Source organism: Clupea harengus, unplaced genomic scaffold (genome assembly GCF_900700415.2).
Source record: "Clupea harengus unplaced genomic scaffold, Ch_v2.0.2, whole genome shotgun sequence".
Classification (NCBI taxonomy): Eukaryota; Metazoa; Chordata; class Actinopteri; order Clupeiformes; family Clupeidae; genus Clupea; species Clupea harengus.
Genome location: NW_024879578.1, coordinates 97,932 through 114,828, shown reverse-complemented (window position 1 = coordinate 114,828; position 16,897 = coordinate 97,932).

Genomic DNA, 16,897 nt, shown 5'->3' with positions numbered 1-16,897 from the left:
TTAGAACTTGACCACCATTGGACATTTATTTTCTCTATTTCTGAACTGATGTTATTTGTTATTGATTAAGATTAAGAACTTGACCTTATTTCAATACATTTTACAATTTTAAGCTTGGCCTAGCATTTTATTGGAGCAATGGGGGACAGGTGGGGCTTGAAAAGGCCCCCTTATTCAAAATGGGGAATGACAGAAAAAGTTTTAGAATCACTGGTGTATGTAATCACTAGCAGCAAATAATGTCAAAGACTGAGATTCCACGTCACAAACACACATAATCGATGGGATTTACTGTGATAACTTAATCAAAGTTACTGTCTGAAATCTGATGACATTTCTCATTTTGTCATCAGTTTCACTCGCATATGTTCATTAGTGTAAAGATATGAATGTTATTCCTTGTCTGTCATAATTGTCTGAAGCATACCTACATTACTGATGATTATTTTCAGATATTAAGGCCAGAGATATTAGGCTAAGAAGAATTCAAACCTGATCAAGGAGGAAAGACACACATTCTTTCAGCAATACGTAAGGGAGAGGTGTCATTTGATTGGCTGTTGAACTCAGATAAACAACATTCACTCTGCACTCTGTATATACACACTTACACACACACACACACACACACACACACACACACACAAAGCCCTTACTTATCACTGCGGAGACAAAAAACAAACAAATAAAGTTGTTTTTGTCCATTTTAAAACACACACACACACACACACACACACCTCTATCTCTCTCATTTAGACTTCTGCGTCTGATACATTTTGTCTGCAATAACCCAGTGTTGCTACAGCAGGAAAGGTAAATAAACATCAGAGCAAAGTGTCACTATGACAGAATATGTGTTGATGTTAATGGACTAAGAACACACCATACTCTTCCTAATGGCCGAAATAATAGAAGATGATATTCAACAGTCAATATCTCATTTTCTTTTAAATCATACTGTGTATTCCTCACACTCTTGCATATTAGTCTCCTCCTCTGATAGTAACCCTATTACACCACGAGTCACAGAAATCACACTTCTAATGAAGTTACTGTCTATCAATGAATACGACACACTGGGCATTGGATTCACATGAACACATACATTAACTTATTTAGAATTATTATTGTTGAGTTGTCTCTTCTCTTTCCTTTAACCGCGAACCCTGGACACCTAATGTAGACAACTCGGGAAAGCATGTGACTTGAAGTGAAACCTGGCATCATGTGAGTTTAAGTCTTTCTTCCCCCTTTTTGTCCGAATAGGCTACATGTTTATATCCATATGTTTATATCCTTATGTTTGTGTGTTTCTGTATATTTGCTGAAATTGTGTAACCTATTAAAGAATAGCCTATTCATGTTGACAGTTTAAGTTGTTGTTTGGAACGTGGAAAACGGGATATGTTACACAGCTACATGTTTTACCTTCGTACTTCTACGTAGGCTCCCTAGACTTAGCGGCGTTCAGCATTCCACCATAACGTCTTTTCAGTTTCATTTGGATTAAAGATAGTCTCCTTGATTCTGGCGAAAGGTTGTTCAATGACAGCTCAACAAATTACACCACTCCCTTTCTTTCCCAGAGCTAGGAATGTGTAGGGTGCGAACACTGGAGTTTTGAGCGCACACACAGAATGGACGGCTGGGGCAATTCGCTCAATTTGACATAAATAGTTTATTGGATCAGCGTCTCGACTTGTAGGCTACCTGCGGAATTCTGCAGATGCCTGTGTTCCGTGTACTTTTCTAAGTGTGTAACTCAACAGGTAATAGCTGGATTTGTCGATATAATAATGAAGGTTAACGGTCAAATGTAGCGTTCGACCCAAATTCTCGACTGCACTTATCGAGGCAAAAATCTCTGCCGATCAAAGTTAAATTAAAATTTGCATTAGAAATATCTCAAACATTGACAGAAAACGCTGAATTAACAAGAAAAAACATTCATTGACAGTTTATGCATTAATTTCGCTTACCTTAAGTCAAGACGGTTGGCGCTTTTGTATTATAACACAGCTTCCTTGTTAAATTATCTTCTCCTCTATCCATGTTGATGCGGAGTATGTTTCCGTCATTCATATAAAATCTTACTATACTTAATTTCACAGTACCATCAGAGCATCAGTATCTGTGACATGGCTCAATAACCGTTAGAGATACACAGGAAACAAACAGGGGTTCTTATAGATTTAGCAGGGGTCAAATTAAGAGTCCCATAAGTGCATTTCCCCTAACTTACATAACACATAAAATGAGTTTAATTGACACAATAACAATACAAATCAGCAACATAAAATAATACAAATAACAATGGATGAGAACACATCACTCAACATTCCTCAACTCCAACTGTTTACTTCCTGGGGGGTATTCAACGTACGTAGTTTTGTTAAGAGTTTTGTTAAATTCTAATGGAATATCCTAGCCTGGATACCAGACCGAACTTAGCCCCACCCACACATTTTTTGGTTGGGAAGTTCGGTCTGGCATTACTCCATTGAGGAGAAATTATCTGCGGACAGATATTGGCCGTACCAATCAAATTCTCAAGGCGGGCTATATACGATGATGGACAGATGATCAACAGTAACGTAACCAACCACGTCACAAAAAGGCGCTTGGTTTGAATTTGTTTACAACAAACATGGCTGCCTCTGGAGAGCTGAAATGTATAGATTCGAGTCCATTTAGACATTGACAGTGCATTCATTTTGAAAGAGGAACAAAGAAATTCGATCAAGGCATTTGTCAATCGAAAAGATGTTTTTGCCTTCCTTCCTACGGGATCCGGTAAAAGTTTAATTTATCAGCTGGCCCTGGTCACATACTACATTGTTCTGATTGGTTGTAGGTAACCAATTGAGCGAAGAGGCATTTTTTCTCCTGGTTCGGTTGAAACACGCCCCATAATCACAGCCCAATGGAGCGATATCAGACTCATATTCTGACTAGAATTATGAGTATGACATCGTCAGGCTAGGAATATCCAACTCTTTTAATTAAATTTGAAGATGTCGCACAATGTCGCTTTGAAGTTGTCAAAGAATGAAAAAAAACAATGAAAAGAAAATTCAATCTATATATGGCCTACTTCAAACTAATCATACAAGACATGTAAAAATATATTTCTTCATTTAATTGGAAACTCATTGAAATTGTGTGTGTGTGTTTGTCATTGCTCCATTTGCTTCTCCTGTCAGAGGGAATCAATGCAATCTATCCAGTCAGATGCTGATGAACTGAACACAACCAGTGGTGTACATGTGGTGTATTTGTAGAGGCCACACACATTAGTTGTGCTCCTACATTGGTGCTGGAGCTGAGATGTTCTCTCTGGGATTGGCCCGTGCCACTGAGACTTCCTGTCCACCCCTCTCTCTCCTCCCTTTCTCCCTCCATCTCTTCCTTTATCTCTCTCTCTAACTTCCTTTCTCTCTCTCTCTCTCTCTCTCTCTCTCTCTCTCTCTCTCTCTCTCTCTCTCTCTTTGTCTCTTCTCTGAGACTTCCTGTCCCCCCTGAGTTCCTGGTGGAATCCAGGCCGGCCAAATTCGTCGTCACCCACAGTGGCTGCCAACAAGTGTGAGGAGATGGAGGAAGGATACGCCCAGTCCTCACAGTTCCTCGACGGTCAGTGTGTGTGTGTCTGTGTCCGTGTGTTTGCATGCCTGTGTATTTGAGAAAAAAATGTTAATCGGTCCATAGAATTTATTGTAATGGGCATCAGTGTGTCATGATGATGATAAAGATAAATGTTTGGAATGCACTCATCAGGCAATGAGCCAAGCTATGGGATGTACTCTACATGAGTGGACTAAAATATCACTCAGTAGGTTTTTTAATTCTACGAAATACCCCTCTTTCCGTATTTTGTATATGGATTATATTAATGATATCAGATGTAAGTGTCAAGACTCTCATACTAAACACTCTTCCTCACTTCACTTCCTCTTTTCTATATTATGTATACTTTAGTGATGATGATTAAGTTTTTTTAGAGTTGGCTTTTGAAATTAATTTCTTTCTTTCCTTCTTTAGAATGGCAAACCTCTTCCCACTGAAACCTAGAACAGTAAAAGGTTCTGATCCTGGTCCTGGTCCTGGTCCTGGTCCTGGTCCTGGTCCTGGTCCTGGTCCTGGTCCTTAGATTAGCTTGGTCGTATTGAGAACTACAGTCCGGTTTAAATCTAGGCCAGATCAAATCATGCATTGGTTACTATGTACATAAACACACACAAGTACATAAACACACACAAATACACACACACACACACACACACACACACACACACACACAAATACACACACACACACACACACAGACAATCATACATACATACACACAAACACATGCATGCTTAGATACATACATACCCATAGTATACATACAGTACAGTACATTTACAAAACATTCATAAATGTACATACCTACACATATATACTGTACCAGCATAAACACAAATACAAATGCACATACACATCTATATGCATAATTAAATTACATTTAGTGATGAGTAAAATGCTAAAAAAATCTATACTCAAGTAAATGTACAATGTTGATGTTAGCTAACGTTAGCCATAGCTGTACTTTATCTTTTTAACCAAAACATATAGATGGCATTGTGTTAAGTTAGCTGCATGAAGCACACCAAGTTAATATCATAACAAGATTAATGTTTCATGCAAATTTAAATGAATTCGGCTAACATTAGCTAGCTAAATACATTTTCACAGACAGCATATCCAACTTACTTTTTGCTTGTGGAAGTTAAAAGAGGAGTGCACAGAGTTTTCAGAAGACACAGAAAATCACGTAACTCTTATCTTTTTTTAGATTTTTGTAAAGATTTGCCTTGTTCTGGGTCTGTGTCGGTCATCATCACATCTGCGTCGTGGTGTAAAGACAGGTGGTGCCTCTCTATCTTCAGGGCAGCTGGCACCTTGTAACGAAGACTAGACTAGTTGTAATGAAGGTATTATGGCAAATGTAGTGAAGTAAAAAGTAGATTACTGACTCAAACATTAAAAGTAGTCTACAGTTTTAAAAAAGGAATTTGAGAAGACCTCGTTCTTTTACAAAACTACTTTTTTTACTTGTGTGTTACTTGTAAGGTGTTACTAACCACCCATGATAACAATCATAGATACATGCATACAGAAACTCACAACATGATCATAAATAAATTATATTATGTTTATACTTACAACATAAACTCACAACATGATCATAAATAAATTATATTATGTTTATACTTACAACATAAAAACACACATACATGAAAACAATAACATTTGCTGTGAAGAAACTGGGTTTAATATCTGAATGTTCATGCCTGCAGGGTAAGCGAACTAACTTGCGTAAAAGCAGCTCAGAGCGGATCAATCATGGCACTTCACCCTTTTCGTACTTTGTCTTTAGAAGACCCAGGACCAATCTTGCAGTTACTATGTCTGTGTGTATGTACATGCATGTTACTTGGACTTAATAAGGCGGTGGACTATGCATCTATGTTAACAAAGATTGGTATACGGACACTGTTATCATTGAGAGTCACTGCTCTGCTAACCTTGAGTACCTCATGGTTAAGTGTAGACCGTTCTATCTGCCTAGAGAGTTTACATCAACTGCTGTGACTGCAGCTTATATCCCCCCGGATGCTAACGCTAAGCTGGCAATGAAGGAATTGCATGCTGCCATTAGCAAGCAACAAACTCTACATCCAGAGGCAGCCTTTATTGTTGCGGGTGACTTTAATCACTCCAACCTGAAGTCTGTACTCCCCAAATTTCATCAACATGTCTCCTGTCCCACAAGAGGAGACAAGACTTTGGACCATGTCTATACTAACATGGCTGATGCTTACAAAGCTGTCCCCCTCCCCCATCTAGGACAGTCTGACCACCTCTCTTTGTTTCTTCTCCCGAAATACACACCACTCATCAAAGGTGTGAAACCCACAGTGAGGACAGTTAAAGTGTGGCCAGAGGGAGCAGACTCTGCACTACAGCACCGGTTTGGACACACAGACTGGAGTGTGTTTGCCACCCAGGCCACACTGGACTCCCACACGGACATCAACGCCTATGCCTCATCTGTACTGGACTTTATCAACACCAACATCAACAGTGTCACCACCCTCAAACAAATCACCACATTCCCTAATCAGAAGCCATGGATGAACAGGGAGGTCCGCCTTTTGCTGAAGGCACGCGATATCGCTTTCAGATCAGGTGACACCCAGGCCTACAGTTCATCCAGGGCCGACCTGAAGAGGGGCATCAAAAAGGCCAAGCACAGATACAAGCTAAAGATTGAAGAGCACTTCAAAAACAACTCAGACCCCCGACACATGTGGCAAGGCATCCAGGCCATAACGGACTATAAACCCACCAACACCTCCCCCCAAACCGGCGAAGCATCATTCCCTGATGAGCTAAACAGCTTTTATGCACGCTTCGACAGGGACAACCAGCCATCAAGGCTGTGCTCACTACAGACAACCAACCCCTCACACTCTCCTCCACCGACGTATGTGCTGCACTGAGCAGGACTAATGCACGAAAGACTGCTGGCCCTGATGGCATCCCTGGACGGGTGCTCAGGGCCTGTGCTGGGCAGCTGACTGAGGTCTTGACTGACATATTCAAAATGTCACTGGCCCAGGCAGCTGTCCCCACGTGCTTCAAAACCACCTCCATCGTGCCGGTGCCAAAGCACTCCAAGGCAGCGAGCCTTAATGACTTTCGCCCAGTTGCACTCACTCCAACCATAATGATGTGCTTCGAGAGGCTGGTCCTGGCTCATCTCAAATCATGCCTACCACCCACACTGGACCCCCTCCAATTCGCCTACCGCCAGAATAGGATCACGGAGGATGCCATCTCCACGGCACTACACTCCGCCCTTTCCCACCTGGACAACAGTAACACATACGCGAGACTGTAGTTCATAGACTTCAGCTCTGCATTTAACACCATAATCCCCTCCAAACTGATCACAAAACTCAGTGATCTGGGCATCAACACCTCCCTCAGTAACTGGATTCTGGACTTCCTAACCAACATACCTCAGTCTGTCAGGTTAGACAACAACACCTCCTCAACCCTCATCCTGAACACGTGTCCCACAGGGCTGCGTGCTGAGCCCTCTCCTCTACTCCCTTTTCACCTACGACTGCACAGCTGTACATGGTTCTAATACCATTGTAAAGTTTGCAGACGACACAACGGTGATTGGCCTCATCAACAACAACGATGAGTCGGCCTACAGAGAAGAGGTCCAGCACCTGGCAGTGTGGTGTGCTAACAACAACCTGGCTCTCAACACCATGAAAACCAAGGAGCTAATTGTGGACTTCAGGAGGACCAAAGGTGGCGCACACACCCCGATCTGTATCAACGGGACGGAGGTGGAGCGTGTCGCCAGCTTTAAATTCCTGGGTGTCCACATCTCCGAGGACCTCTCTTGGACCCTCAACACCTCAACCCTAATCAAGAAGGCTCACCAGCGTCTCTTCTTCCTGAGGAGATTGAAGAAGGCAAATCTGTCTCCTCAGATTCTGGTGAACTTCTACCGCTGCACCATTGAGAGCATCCTCACCAACTGCATCTCAGTCTGGTATGGCAGCTGCTCTGTGGCAGACCGCAAAACTCTCCAGAGGGTAGTGAAAACTGCCCAACGCATCACTGGTTCCCCACTCCCCTCCATCGAGGCTGTCCAGCGCAAAAGATGTCTGCGGAAAGCGTGCAGCATCGAGAAGGACAGCTCCCATCCCAACCACAGACCGTTTGCCCTCCTCCCCTCAGGGAGGCGCTACAGGGTCCTCCGTTCCCGGACCAGCAGGCTCAGGAACAGCTTCTTCCCTGCGGCTGTCACCCTGCTGAACTCTGCATCACGGTGACCCCCCCTGGCTACCCCCTCACACTCCTTCCTCCAGTGACTGTACTCCCCCCTCTACCCTGGCCTGACTGCCACACACCTCCCCCAGCCACTGAACATTTGCACTAAAACTGTTCATTTGTTTATATCTATTTATTTAAAATTGTTGTCCATATCCATATTCACCGTACTTATATCTTATGTCTCCTACCTCATTTATAACTTCTACTGCCACTTTCACCTGTACTTCACCTGCACTTTACATACTGTATATCTATATCATATATCTATATCACATCTGCACTAACCACCACTATTGCTGTTTACTGTTCATATTACTTATGTCTTATACCATACTGTATATATTCTATTTATCTATTTTTATATTACCACTTTGCACATACTCTGCACTCTTCTGATTTTGCACTTCTGGTTAGATGCTAACTGCATTTCGTTGCCTCAGTACTTGCACTCTGTGCAATGACAATAAAGTTGAATCTAATCTAAATAAATAATGAAAATGTGTTTATCTGTGTGTGTGTGTGTGTGTGTGTGTGTTTAGGTGGATGACCCCAGCCTGCCCAATGATGAGGGAATCACTGCCCTCCACAACTCTGTGCGTGCAGGCCACACTGAAACTGTCAAGTTCCTGGTGCAGTTTGGAGTCAACGTTAACGCGGCCGACAGTGATGGCTGGTGAGAATCTGACGCCCAGAATCAGCCCAGTTGGGGATGTGTGATGTGAACAGAGCTTTAGGTCCTGTGCTGTCAGTAGTGCTATGGGCCATTAACACTTAGGACAATATGCACCAGGCAATGTGATGATGCACACAGTATACAACAAGACCATGTAATGTTGAAGACAGTGTGGACTGGGTAGTGGTGAAGTGCGTGTGTGTTACAGGTGTTCAGGAGAAGGTGGGCATCAGAAATAGAGGGGTGGTGTATGGCCTGTGTGTATTAATGTGTGTGTGTGTATTAATGTGTGTGTGTGTGTGTGTGTGTGTGTGTGTTTTACAGGCGTTCAGGAGAAGATGGGCATCATGAACAGAGGGGTGGTGTATGGCCTGTGTGTATTAATGTGTGTGTGTGTGCAGTGTTGTGCATGAACGTGTTCAAAAGAACGCGTTCATTGAACACGTTCATTTTTATGAGAACGATGAACTGAACGCAACTTCATGACAAATAATGAATTTGAACGGTGAACACGTTCATATTATCGGAGGTCTAGCTAAAACATTACGGAATGTTTTCCTTCTAGCCTACTGAGGAAAGACGCTGTCTAAATCGAATGCTTGTACCATGTCGTTGCTCAGTACCTGTCGTTAAATTGCCCAGCCCCAGACAGACCATGTTTCGGTAAATGACCATATTTGGTCATTGCGTTGGTCATGTGACTCCACTTCTCACGGTGCAATGTTTTGATATCGCTTCACGGCATATTTAGATGGAGTAGCAGTTAACTTCGGGCATATTTTCACATAATTGAACGTTGCACTTTGTTGAAGTTGTGTGCGTCCATGTACACGTGAGTTTGACTTTGTAGCCTACCTTGTCATTATCTGTTTGTTATAGTTTAGCTTTCTCATAATTGTTACGAGCACTGTCACTTAATTAATCTAGCATGATGCACTGTTCGTGAACTTGCTTAGCATAAACTGCTAATGTACAAATACGAGTGTTACAGGGTTTACCTATGCTAACTTTTGAGCGGTCTTTCATTTAGTGTACATGCCCTTGTTGATCTGAGATTAAGCCAGTAGCATGGAATTGCTGAAGAGGTTAAATTATTACCTTTAGTTCCCTGTATAATTCATTATTTAAATGGTAGGCTACTACAGGGCTGTGTATTAATGTATATTTTCTGTTTGTACTTTACTTTCACTCACACACACACATACAAACATACACCCACCTACAATTTATCCCATTCATTGTTGTTAATGCAATACAAAGAGTGAAGAATCAAACTGAATATCCAAGTCTCCATTCTTTTCCATTCTAATCAGATGACCCTCAGTGATTACACATTTCCCGAACCCCCTCTATAACAGTACCCGTATAATTTCTGCGATACCTAAACCAACTAACTCGACTTCGCCCTACATTACCCATGAATCATCGCACACACATGTATACCAAACAAGCAACGTATTCCAAGGCAACAGCTCTGGGTGTCAATATAAAAATGGCAAGTGAAAGCGAAAACAGAGACGCAGACTCAGCGAGTAGGCCTACATCCGATCCACCTTATTATTATGTGCGGGATTTTTACACACTGTCTGATAAAGTTTCCGACAGTAAAAATTATGTCCTCCTGAAAAAATTGCAATAATTAAAAAAAAAAAATGAAAATGAACTGAACTATGAACTAGTTCAGAATTTAAATGGTGAACTATGAACGTGAACGATTCATGTTTACTTGTATGAACTGAACTTTGAACTAGTTCATGAGAGGTGTGAACGTGCACAACACTGTGTGTGTGTGTGTTTTACAGGTGTTCAGGAGAAGATGGGCCTCATGAACAGAGGGGTGGTGTATGGCCTGAGTGTATTAATGTGTGTGTGTGTGTTACAGGTGTTCAGGAGAAGATGTGACCTGCAGCATCTCTATGATCATCATGTTTTTCTTTTTCTATATTTGAAAATGGATGTCATTTTTAAGGCCCTCATGTAGTTTGTGTCTGAAGAAATTTGTGTAGTTAATTTATATTTTTGTGTAATTGATTTTAATTGTTCCTCACTCTTTATCTAATATAAAGAGCTTATCAAAATGACTGCCAACACATTATTTGCTGCATACAAGGACAACAAAAACATACAATCAGTCTTTCATAGTAAACAGAAATGATAACAGCTTGTTTGAGAGATGTATTTTCTCCAAGGTCAGGTCTGAAGAGAAAACATGTCTGACATCACTCTGAACAGATGAAGATGATCTGTGAGAAGCCACAGAGCACAGGAGCAGCTTTCCATCTAAACGTGAAATAAACACATTTCATTCCAACACCTGCGTGAAGAGTCACTCTGGAGACAAACTCACATCTGCCCTCACTCATCTACCTTCATGTTACAGCGATGCATTGGACAGAATTTTACAATAATACACAATAATTATGTCTAACACACACACACACAGACATTTCATAATAACTATGCCTAACACACACACACATACAGACCCCAGACCAATGCATCATTATCAAACAAATGCATCACATGACTAAACCTTAAGGAGAGCAGAATACATCATATTGTTGCTGAACAATTCTTATAACCCACATACTCAATTCAGGAAATGCACAAAATATACAAAAATGTCCTCATTTGCATAGTATCATCAAAGCAGTGGTTTATAAACAGAATACACATATCACTATTTCCATAGCATCACAGCATCACACATGTGTATGAATAGGAGTGGGTGACTCCTGTGTTCCTGCAGCATGGGGAGGTCATGTGATCTGGCACAGGGACACTGAGGAGTTATAAACCCGAACCCAAAACCCAGGATAGAGGGGCTCAGTGAATGTGGAGTGGAACGTGTGCAGGTGGGTGAGTGTGTCAGAGGAGACGCTGTAGAAGGACAGAGTGCCGGCCGGCCAGTCCAGGTACACTCCTACTCTGCTGGAGCGGGAGGAGGGGGCAGGTATGACAGTGTGTTTATTATTGTACCAGGCATGGTATCTGTCAGGAGAGCAGTACAGACTCCAGGACTTGTCATTACGTCCCAGTGTGCTCTCACCACTCTCCCCTTTCCTCTGGATGCTTTTATACGCCACAGCTATATAAGCCCTATACCCGCTCCACTCAGCCTCCCAGTAGCAGCGTCCAGACTGACCCTCTCTACACAGCACCTGACGATCGGAGTCAAATCTCTCTGGGTGGGCAGGATACGACTGCTCCTCTCTCACACGTGTCACCTTTCTGTTCCCCTCAGAGAGAGAGAGAGTTCTGCCTGCTGTGTTTGGGTCCAGTGTGACCTCACAGGCATCTGCAGACAAGAGGAGGAGAGAACATCATCATCAGAATATGGGGAGTGACAGCTCCTGCTGACTAACACACACACACACACACACACACACACACACACACACACACACACACACACTGTCTCTCTCCATTTCACATTCCAGACACAGCACACCAATACACATACATACATACATACATACATACATACATACATAAACACACACACACACACACACACACACACACAGGCACAAACACACAAACACACACACACACACACACACACACACACACAAAACACATTCCAAACCCAGCACACCAATACACAAAATCACACAGTACACAAACACACACACAAACACACACACACACCACTACATATGCCAAACAAAGCACACAAATACACACACATATACAAACACAAACAAAATACAACTACATATTCCAAACACAGCACACACACACACACAGACACAGAGAGAGAGAGAGGGAGAGAAAACACCAATACACACACACACACACACACACACACACACACACAGAGAGAGAGAGAGAGAGAGAGTACATTCCAAATGTAGCACACCAATACACACACACACAGAGAGGCGCACACACCCACACACAAACACACTACATTACAAACACGTGCAGAAACAGACATAACTAGACATTACAAACACAGCACACACACACACACACACACACAAACACACACACACACACACACACACACACACACACACAGAGAGAGAGAGAGAGAGAGAGAGAGAGAGAACATTCCAAATGTAGCACACCAATACACACACACACAGAGAGGCGCACACACCCACACACAAACACACTACATTACAAACACGTGCAGAAACAGACATAACTAGACATTACAAACACAGCACACACACACACACACACACCACTACATGTATACAAACAAAGCACACAAATACACGCACACACATACAAACATAGAAAAAAAATACAACTACATATTCCAAGCATAACACACCAACACACACACACACACAAACACACACACACACACACACACACCACTACCCACTCCAAACCCAATAGACACACACACACACTGACTACAATCCAAACACAGCACACCAATACACACATACACACACACACACAACAACACAACACACACACAAAAACACACCACTACCCACTCCAAACACAATACACCAATACACACAATCACACACACACACACACACCACACTACTACTGATTCTAAACAAAATACACCAATACACACACACACACTGACTACATTCCAAACACAGCACACCAATACACAGATACACACACACACAACAACACACACACACACACACACACACACTACATTTCAAACACAGCACACCAACACACAAACCCACACACACTCACACACAAAACACACACACACACACACACACTACATTCCAAACATAGCATACCAATACGCAAACACACACAAGCACACACTCACTCACACCACTACAGATTCCAAACACAGGATACCAACACACAAAACACACACACACCAACACACAAACCCACACACACTCACACACAACACACACACACACACACACACTACATTCCAAACATAGCATACCAATACGCAAACACACACAAGCACACACTCACTCACACCACTACAGATTCCAAACACAGGATGCAAATACACAATCTACTACACACTCCAAACACAGCACCCCAACACACACACCACACACACACACAGACACACGCAATGGCAAATTCCATACACAATACACTAAATCACACACACACACCCAGCTACACATTCCTAAACCAGCACAACAATACACAGACACACTACATTCCAAATACAGTACGCCAATACACACACATACAACCTCACATTCCAAACACAGCACAGCATTACACACACACACTACCTCACATTCCAAAGACACCCAGTGTGTGTGTGGCTGCCAGCCCTCTACAATAAAATTGCTAAACTTTATTCATGTCTGGTGTTGTGTGTCTCAGAGGGGTCTGAATCAGTGTAAATATTTAGGTCACAGTGATGACATATTCACTATATGGGAAAAGTATAAACTTTATAACAACATCTTTCTCTCCCTGTTCTGATGCGAAGGCATTCTTGAAAGTGGTGGTTTCTCATGACATTTGAATCAGCCTTGCATTTCCCCCAGTCCATGTATATATAGAGGTGTCAGCAGATGATTTGTGAGAAGTGACCAAGGGGAGTTGGAGAAATGAGAGGAATGATATGAAAAATGTCTTAATCAATCTTCATCATCATTAGAGTTTAAATCATTCTTTATTCAGAGAAGAGAGGTACTAAAATATGTGTTATGTTATGTGTTGGTAACGAATGATGAAAGGGAATGTGATTTGCTGAAACTAGATACTGTGTAACTGTTAGTTAAAAGGTAATTGTTTTCTGTGATCGACCCTTCAGTTAACATCCCATCTGATCTGTCATACGTCAACTAGTTTAGTATGAAATGTTGTTTTATTTACCACGTGTAATCAGTGTCGGCCTATGTCATCGTATAGTACTTATCTTTTCAACTGAGTGTTAAAAAGACTCTCAGTACATACTCAGTACACAAATGAACTACAGATGATTATAAATAATGCTTGTCTGTACTTATTAGTGTATTTGCTATTTGTAATAAGTAAAGAATACAAAATATAGGTAAATGTATTATTATACGGCGACTATAGAATATAGCAAACTGTTTTCAATAATATGTAGTAAATGAAACGACTAGTTAGTGAAAACAATGTCATATGTTGCAAACAGAATGGGTATTTTTATCTTGTGGTATATGATTATCACGCCAGCGCTGAGCCCTGCTCCTGCCACACCCTGCTCCTGCCACACCCCCTCCTGATTCACCTTCCCAGTCCCCTGATTGGCTGATTACCTGCACCTGTCACTCTCTCCACTATATAAACTCCTCAATCCTCTCACTTCTCTGTCTGGCCTCGTTTTAAAAGTATTAATAATTGCAACCAAGATGGCGCTGCGGATGGTCGACACGGTGGTGCGCTCTCTTGTGCTTTTGTGTGTTTGTTTATTTGTACGATCATCAGCAATCCTTCTACGATTACTTTTTCAAGAGAAGAACTCATGAATGTTCGACATTCCTTTCCTCAAACCCTTTCACCGGACTTTACAGACCCAGAAACTTTTTTGGAGATATTGGTTGGTGGAGCAGCAGCTCTTTGTGGATGCAGGCGAGGGAAGCGCGCCGGAGCGCTGGTTAGACTGCGAGAGCGGGGGTTCCGAACTCCGCTCCCCTCGTTACATCTGGCAAATGTCCGCTCTCTGCCCAACAAAAATGGAAGAACTGCTGCTCCTCAACAAAATAAACAGGGATATATCAGGATCTTCCGCCCTGTGTTTCACTGAAACATGGCTTGGTGAGTACATCCCTGACAGCATCCTCCATCTGCCGGGCTTCCAACTCCACCGCGCGGACCGCGTTAAGGAATTAACGGGGAAAACAAGGGGAGGAGGAATCTGCTTTTATATCAATGAAAGTTGGTGTACAGATGCCACAGTGCTATGGAAAATATGCACTCCTCACCTAGAATCCATATTCATTAACTGCAAGCCATTTTATTCACCGCGGGAGTTTTCCTCTTTCATTCTGGTCGGTGTCTACATACCACCTCAAGCCTGCGTTAGCGAGGCACTACGGCACCTGGCTGACCAGATAACCAGCACGGAGCGAAAATACCCAGACTCTCTTCTGATTATACTTGGGGATTTCAACCAAGCAAAACTCAGCCGCGAACTTCCGAAATACAGGCAGCACATTAAGTGTCCCACCAGGGACAAAAACACACTCGACCATTGCTACACAACACTGAAGAATGCATACCGCTCTGTTTCGCGTGCAGCTTTGGGACTCTCCGATCACTGCCTGGTTCATCTCCTCCCAAGCTACAGGCAGAAACTTAAATCTGCAAAGCCTGTGGTGAAAACTGTGAGGAAATGGACCAACGAGTCAAAGCTGGAGCTACAGGCCTGCTTTGACTGCACTGACTGGAGTGTTTTTGAGGCTGCATCTACATCACTAGACGAACTCACTGACACTGTGACGTCATACATTAGTTTCTGTGAAGACATGTGTGTACCCACCAAAACGTACCGCATCTTTAATAACAATAAACCGTGGTTCACAGCAAAGCTCAAGCAGCTTCGTCAAGCCAAAGAGGAGGCCTTCATGAGTGGGGACAGGATCCTGTACAACCAGGCCAGAAACACATTGACTAAGGAGATCAGAGTAGCAAAGAGAAGCTACTCTGAAAAGCTGAAAAACAGGTTTTCAGCTAACGACCCTGCGTCAGTGTGGAGAGGCCTGCAGGACATCACCAACTACAGGAAATCCTCCCCCAACCCATGGAGAACCCTCAACTGGCTGACGACCTGAATGTGTTTTACTGCAGGTTTGATCACCCCACATTCACACCCCTCACCCGCTCCAACTCAGACTTCACACAATCATCTGCACCCCCTGTTATCACCTCCCCTGACTCCCCACCGGCATTGACGGTCTGTGAAGAGGATGTGTGTCAGCTCTTTCAGAGACAGAAGACAAGGAAGGCAGCAGGCCCAGACGGTGTGTCACCCTCCTGCCTGAAAGCCTGCGCTGATCAGCTGGCCCCATCTTCACACGGATCTTCAACAGATCTCTGGAGCTGTGTGAAGTCCCCTCCTGCTTCAAACGCTCCACCATCATCCCGGTTCCCAAGAAATCCTCAATCACTGGGCTGAATGACTACAGGCCCGTCGCCCTGACGTCTGTGGTCATGAAATCCTTTGAGAGACTGGTATTGACCCATCTGAAGGGCATCACAGGCCCCCTGCTGGACCCTCTGCAGTTTGCCTACAGAGCAAACAGGTCAGTGGATGATGCAGTCAACATGGGGCTGCACTACATCCTGCAACACCTCGACTCCCCAGGGACCTATGCAAGGATGCTGTTCGTGGACTTCAGCTCGGCGTTCAACACCATCATTCCAGAAGTCCTCCTCACC